This window comes from Polyodon spathula, chromosome 1 (assembly GCF_017654505.1).
Source record: "Polyodon spathula isolate WHYD16114869_AA chromosome 1, ASM1765450v1, whole genome shotgun sequence".
Lineage (NCBI taxonomy): Eukaryota > Metazoa > Chordata > Actinopteri > Acipenseriformes > Polyodontidae > Polyodon > Polyodon spathula.
In genome coordinates, this window is record NC_054534.1 from 91213394 (window position 1) to 91220953 (window position 7560).

At 35.9% G+C, this 7560-nt stretch overlaps 1 pseudogene; it reads left to right on the forward strand.

Moving 5' to 3' along the window:
- The first annotated feature begins 4160 nt into the window (after nucleotides 1-4160).
- On the forward strand, nucleotides 4161-4571 carry LOC121326882 (annotated as a pseudogene).
- The last annotated feature ends 2989 nt before the right edge of the window (nucleotides 4572-7560 follow it).

Below are 7560 nucleotides of genomic sequence, written 5' to 3' on the forward strand. Positions count from 1 at the left end.
GTTCAGCTGTATTAATGACTTACAATTTGAAGATGATAGATAACCAGGGATCCTAGTTTTCTGCAATAAAAAAAAAAAAAAAAAAAAAACATTTTCCGATAAAAAACATTAAAATAAACTTATCGCTCAATTAAAATAAAAGGCTAAAATTGAGCACCCCCATCACATTAAGATACAGAAAGTGCTATTGAATAACAGTTAACACAGGAAGTATTTATTGGCACACTTTAAATTTCTAAGAAAGTCAAAAGCTCACCAGTGCCATCAATCAATAATATCAACAAACCATTTTACTTTAAACGTTACAAATACATGTGTCAGTAAAAAACAAAAAAAACAAAAAAAAAAAAAATAGTAGTCACATTAATTTATCTCAGGTTAGTCTTTGTCATCTGGATGGCTATTGCCAAACTCATTGACCTAATCTTTAGGGGTGTTTTTATCATTTTCGGCATTTTTAAACAGCTTGTTCAGTGGTAACAACGCACTGGATACTGTAGTAAACTGCAGCTACGTTTCAGCATGAATGTGACAGTGCGCCTCGTTCAACCTTGACCTCTGTACACCAGAAGCAGTTTTATTGAACAAGTATGTTTATGTAAATTTAAAGCAACATTGCCTGTGTTGATAATTAATTTCTCTCTCTCTCTCTCTCTCTCTCTCTCTCTCTCTCTCTCTCTCTCTCTCTCTCTCTCTCTCTCTATATATATATATATATATATATATATATATATATATATATATATATATATATATATATATATATATATATATATATATATATATATATATATATATATATATATATATATTATGTGTGTGTGTGTGTGTGTATTGGTTTGGTTATCAAACAAACAAAAAAAAAGCCTTGCATGTTTTTTTACCGTGCACAAAGAGTAAAACCAAAAATTCTATGACAGCACAGAGACAACTCGTTTTTTCTGTAGGAAATGGATTCCTAGGATCTCAGGTGATAATTGAAGGTATAAAAAAAATGAAAATAAATAATTTGTGTGTAATTAAGAGTTTCAATTAGCAGTAATTGCTGTTTCCTTTGTTTTCATTCTAGAAACACAAGGCAAAAAGTATAATTAGGAAAACTGACATTTTACATGTCTCACTACAATGGTTTATTAAAATATTGAGAATGTCTTTCTAATTGAATTTGCTACTAAAAAAAGACAGCATTGGAATTAAAAATGTGTGCATGGTAATTTCAGTAGAAGTGTTCCATCCCTGGTAATCCAAAGCCACCCATTCAAGAAGCTCACATAATCATTGGTTAGAAGTGGTTAGAATCTTAACTATATGCAGGATAGATAATTACAAGTAATCAGAATTTACATTTTGAGGTTAATTTTAAAAAATCTAAGCTGTTTTATAATGCAATAATAAAAACATCAAAATAAGTTAAACTGCACCAGTCATAGGCTTCGGGTTTGTATAATTTTTGGTGTCGCCCAGCAGGGGCCAGATTCCTTATATATATATATATATTTTTTTTTTTTTTTTAATTAATGGATGGATTGGAAACAGTAAAACATTTAAGTTTCTCTATATTGCATAGATGAAATGGTAACTGTATTAGTCCAGAAAGTAAACTACTTTCACCTGAAGAAGAGACATTTGAGGTCTTGAAAGCTTGTGAATAATTATTATTTAGCTAGTCCAATAAAAGGTATCGCATCTCCTCTTTGTCTACTTATATTGCATACAACCACTACCGTAAGAAAAACTTATTGTGATTGTACTTAGACTATCTATTTTATTTTATATATAGTATATGTTATTGCTTACATATCAGTTGGCGTACATTGTCCTATAAAATGGTATATTAGTGGATAAACGACTAAGCTCTGCTGAATACAGTAACAAGTTCTGATGGATCCATAACCCAGAAAAGAAAATTACTACCTAGAAATTAAAACAAAAAAAGTAGCTTCTGCTTTTGCAATGTTCTGATTGTTTCCAGGTAAACTAACAAAGTTGCTGCTCTGGCAGCCCAAATTCTGCGTTTTGACTTTAAATGATTAAACCAGCATTTAACTTTTGTTATAAAATTATAACGAATGTTTTAAAACACTACCATTGCATAAATTGTTCATATGGTCAGACCATGGTACAGCTCAAAAGTGTACACACGCACCAAAATAATGAAACCGGCATACAGACAGAAAATTAAAAATCCAAGATGGACACTAATATTATAAAGCACATTGATAGAGCATGTATAATAGTCAGATAGAAGTAATGCAAATTAACACTAACCATTCATGAAGCAGCAAACACTTTTTTTTTCTTAGCCCATTTTGGTTCACAAATAGTTTTTTAGTCTTCGTAGGAAACTGAATGATCGCTCAGAGGTGCAGGATGTAGTATATCACCCAGGATTTCTAAATGAACAGATAGCCTCTCCATGTTAATATCACCTTGATAGGGGCGATATCCCGTTATAAGCCACTTCCTGCATCAGTTACATGTAATTAAAGTGATTGTACGATGAGTCGATACGCATCCCACTCAACACCTCTTGCAGAAGGTCAACTTTCTTGAACGCTGGAAAACGACACATTTGGGCTCTAAATTTTTGCATTACTTCTTTTAACGGACCCATGGCTTTTTCAGAACTGTTAATGTATAGTAGGTTGAGAAAGATTGAAGTTGCTTTGAGAATTCACTGCATTTTGAGCCAAATTCATCACAAGAGTGACCAAGAGTAATTCATCCAGGCAGTTCATCATGTCCTCATAGTTGTTGAACAACGATTTTATACTGCAGCTCTCCAGTGACCATCTTGTTGGGCACAGTGGGCGTAAAGAAAGCTCCCCTTCATTTTGAAACTCTGTGAATGCTGCCATACGCTTTGGTGACTCCCTGATGGAATTAATGAGATCTTTCCCCAATTAATAAATAATTATAACATGCTTGGATATTTTGTAGGGCATCCTGAGTGGCAAGATTAAGGGAATGTGCAGCACAGTGAACAGATCCTGCTCTCGGCCCTTGTTCTTTCACTGGCTTGGACCCCAGTAAATTTACCAGATACATTACTTGCAGAGAAGCGTACTTCATTACAGCTTCCTTGTGACATGATCATTTTTCATGTAATGTAAAACCACACAATGCTTGTCACCAATCTTGAAATCCGGACAAAATAAAAGTTGTTTCAGCCTTTGTAAAAAATGTTAAGAGCGTCTTTTCTGAACAGTTTTTGCACACCGAACAAAAAGCTTTGTCTGATTTGTTATTACACTCCAGCCACATAAATTTTGATAACCACGACTGTTGAAGACTCCTTTTCTTAACATATACATTCACTGCATCTTTCTTTTGTATTACTTCAGTTCGCAAGGCAGGTGTGGAACTCTGGCTGTCACTTTATGAATGACATTTTTCTGCTTCTTTTTTTCGGTAACTTTATTAAATATTTATCCTTTTTTATTATTGGTCTCATGAATCAAGAATTAGCATGGATAAAACAATGCAGCTAAAGCGTGCCAAAAGATTACAGGGTCAGTTAAAAAAAACAGCTTGCCTGTTTTAGTACATTATATTTAGTTGCACTCTGTACATATTTTATATTAAACACGCTATTTTTAAAGACTAGAAAATAATCAAGTGTAGTTTGAAGTGTTAAACATAATCACAACTTAAACTACCTGCCGAATTGAGGTTGTGTGATTTTTTTTCCTCAGGCACTCATATGGATGCCTTTCAAATAAAGGCTGTCAGGGCCTCATTTTTAAAACAGATGCAACGGCGCAGAGAGATTTTTTCAGGCTTTTTTTCACGCATCGATCGCGTCTCCTTTATAAGCAACAGCTCCCAAACGCTAAGTGCGCCCCCTAGCTGACACTTAGCAGACATCTGTAGATATAAATATTGTTCACATAAAAATGTATGCAAAATATAAGCTCAAACATTGGTGGAGTGGGCCCACATCCCTGAATATTGGTGGAGCATGGGCACCACGGGCCCATAGAACTCGCCGCCTATGGCAACAGTATATTAATACTTTTGAAGTTCAGTGATTATTCCACTTTTCTCACACATAAAATAAATAATTTTAAATAACATTACTACAGTATTTGGGAGAACAGTTTAGCCAATAAAAATATATTACCACTGCGACTATGACGGCTACTATAACGAATCAAAACATGCCCACTAAAGGTCCTTTGCAGTCTGTAAAACACAGCCACAGCTGTTGCTCGCTGTAAAAGAGGCAACGGCCTTATCAAGGTGAATGGGAGATGATTGAGCCAAGAACCATGCAGTACAAGCTATTGGAACCTGTGCAAGGAACAGTTTTCTGGCATTGACATCAGAGTATGCGTGAAGGGTGGTGGACATGTAGCACAGGTTTATGTTGCCCGCCAGGCCATTTCTAAATCACTGTTTGCCTACTATCAGACGAGGCCTCCGAGAAGGAGATCAAGGACATCCTGATCGCTAATCCCCGTCTCTGCGAGAGCAAGACGTTCGGTGGACCTGGAGCCCATACTCGCTACCAGAAGTCCTACCATTACATTTATTCTGTACATTTTCATACAATAATAATGAGGAGGTAATCAGAATTTATGTTTTGAAAAAACTTTCCTGTGTGCTTTGGAACAATGGAAACGGCAGGATTTTGTTGATATTTTGTTGCAGACAGATCAGCCCTGAATGGACAATTAAACAAGCATCAATAATGACCATGAATAAAAGCAGAATAAAACCCTCAAAATCAGTCCACATACCTTATCAGGTAAGAGATCCAAAACTGGTAAACACAGATGTGACACAAATGTGTTAATCTGCAGGCAACACATCATGTCTTTTTGCCTTGATGGCTCCACACTGACAGTTCACAGGAATGGTACGGTTCAGACAGAGATCATTTCACGGGGCCATTTTGTAGTCTACTCTGGATTCTGGGTTAAATCTGAATGTATTCTTGGAAGCATTGCTAAACTAATAATTGTTTTTTGGGGGACTGACTTATTTTCTAATATGCAATGTTGATGAATTGTATATTATTGTATACATATTGTGCATTGCATATTGACATGTGTTTGTTTCCAGGAACGTATAAAGGATTCTAAATGTAGAACAAAAAACAGCCTGCTGTGTGTGTGTGTGAGAGAGAGAGAGAGAGAGAGAGAGAGAGAGAGAGAGAGAGAGAGAGAGAGAGAGAGAGAGAGAGATTGGTTTGAGACCTTGCCAGCATAATATTAAGTGTTTATATTACAGAACCGAGCAGAAGTTTAATTACTCTTGCTGACTGTTGTGACAGCTGCACTTCAAAGGGGAATGTAACATGTTAGGCACTGTTGCACATCCCGTATTCATAAAATAATGCAGTGTACCTGAACTGCCTACTGATGTTTTACTCTGTCTCTATTTTAGGTTGTTGGGGTATTTTGCAGATAGTTTACAAATTTATTATTTTATTTATCAGCATGTTTTTTCACTTAAGATGTGATCGCCATCTGGCCAATCATTAGTTGTTTTTCTATTAAACTAATAGGGCACTAATAACCTGGGTTTATTTTCTTGGATCAGTAAAGTTAACTGTCCATGATTGGTGTAGGAGCTGGTGTGCTCTATTGACAAGAAAAAGCCTTGTCTCGTATTTTTTAACACGCTCATCATCAATAATAGCTTCACTTGTACTGAACTTTAGGTCTTTAATGTTGCAAAACCTCTAGCCCGCTCACTAACACATTCACCCAAAGGGCCCAGTTCAATTGACTTTTAGGTGGAAAAGCAATTTGAGAATATACTGTAGTAACCTTGGAGAGATGGGAGTGCTGGAAAAAAAAAGTGCCACACTAGGCTTCATTAGAGGCGGCACTGGTCAGGTTTCCATGCAGCTTCGAAAGCTGTCACTCTCTCTCTCCACAATCATTACTCTTTCTCCACTCACTATACGAAGTACGCATGTAAAGCATTGTAATACTGTCATGGGTGGGTCTGCTCACACAATTGACCACTGCATGGAAACATGTCTGAAAGCCCTAAATTGACCCTGAATATCAAAGCTTTTTGGACTATCAGGGATGGCTTTTGTAAAGAATGTTATGCAAATTAAGTGGGTACCAAATTAACATACCCCCAATGCAAAAATCTAAAGGGTTGATGTGTGGGATTGAGTATTATCCATCTAAAGTGGTTCCACTTGTTTCAAAGAGTTGTAATGGAGATGGGAACTTATTTCAAACAGGCTCCATAATAAAATTTAAAAAAAAGTCTGCTGAGGGTTGAGTGACTCTGACTATACTATTGGTGATGGTGCCCACTGTGCTGCTAGGGAATGCTGTGATTTTAGAGGATGAAAGGGATAATGTCGGTTGTGTCCCCCCTCCCCCCCAAGTATAGAATTGCAGCCGAAAGTATACCTCGCCGCTGTACCGTCAAAGGGCCACCTGTGTGGACCTTACAGAACAGCAAGTGCTACGGAGATATCGAATGGATAAAGATAAGGTATTGTATTTAGGTGATAAACTTAAAAAGGATTTAGTCAAGCACCCTGAGGGGTCCTGCACAGCCAGTATCACTCACATCCCTGTCATTCTTTACCACCTATTGTTTGTATAATATTCTATTATACACACACTTGTGTTATTAATTTTCATAAAATGCAACCGGATATGGAGTATATTTTATGTCAAAATAAAAAATAAAGAAATAAATAAACAAGCAAATATACAAATGTCTATATGTTTATTTGTGTATTCATTCATTTATTTATTCATTTATTTTTAATTTTAGCATAAAATATCAGGCATAGCCATGTACATGAAACTATCATGGAATTAATACAGAACATACATCTACAAAATTACGCTACATTAAAATAAGCTCTTCTACTTTACTTTTTTTTTCTCTCTGTCCTGACGTATTTGCTTTATTATTATGTTGTCTTAAATGTATCCTCTCTTGTTTCTACATCTCTCCTGAAACACACGTCTGTTTTGTTTTTCTCCGCCTTTAACCTTTCAATCCCACCTGTCCATTGATTGAAATCCTGAAATGACATTGTCATTTGCGTCGTTAACATATACATTTCTCATTTAAATACTGAATAATTATTCCACAGCCTTTATGTAAATTGCACCCATTCCACCTGTCGGAAAACTGCAGAAAAGTATTTCACTTTAAGATGGAAACAACGTTCAGAATAAGAGTCAATAATAAAACAGACAGAGACAGAGAGTCTCGGATTGGCGGGAGACATTTTTGATATTCAGGGTCATTATGAGACTTCAGCAGTGCAAATCCCATTTGTGACCTCACACAACTTTCTACTTTAACTGAGTAGTGGGGTTCCAAAACATATAGAGTTATACTGGGGTTTGAGATCTGTCCTCTAAATCACTGCAGGGAGAGTGATTAAAAAAATCAAAAAACAAAAAACAAAAAATAAAACATATCAACAAGTGCTCTGGCTTTTCTGTTCCGTACCACATCATGGATCGTTATTGCTCTGTGACAATAATCCTTGCACTATCAGTGCACTAGAGTTGTAGCAACATGTGAGGATGTAAAACGCTATATTTTTCGGAACCCTGCCAC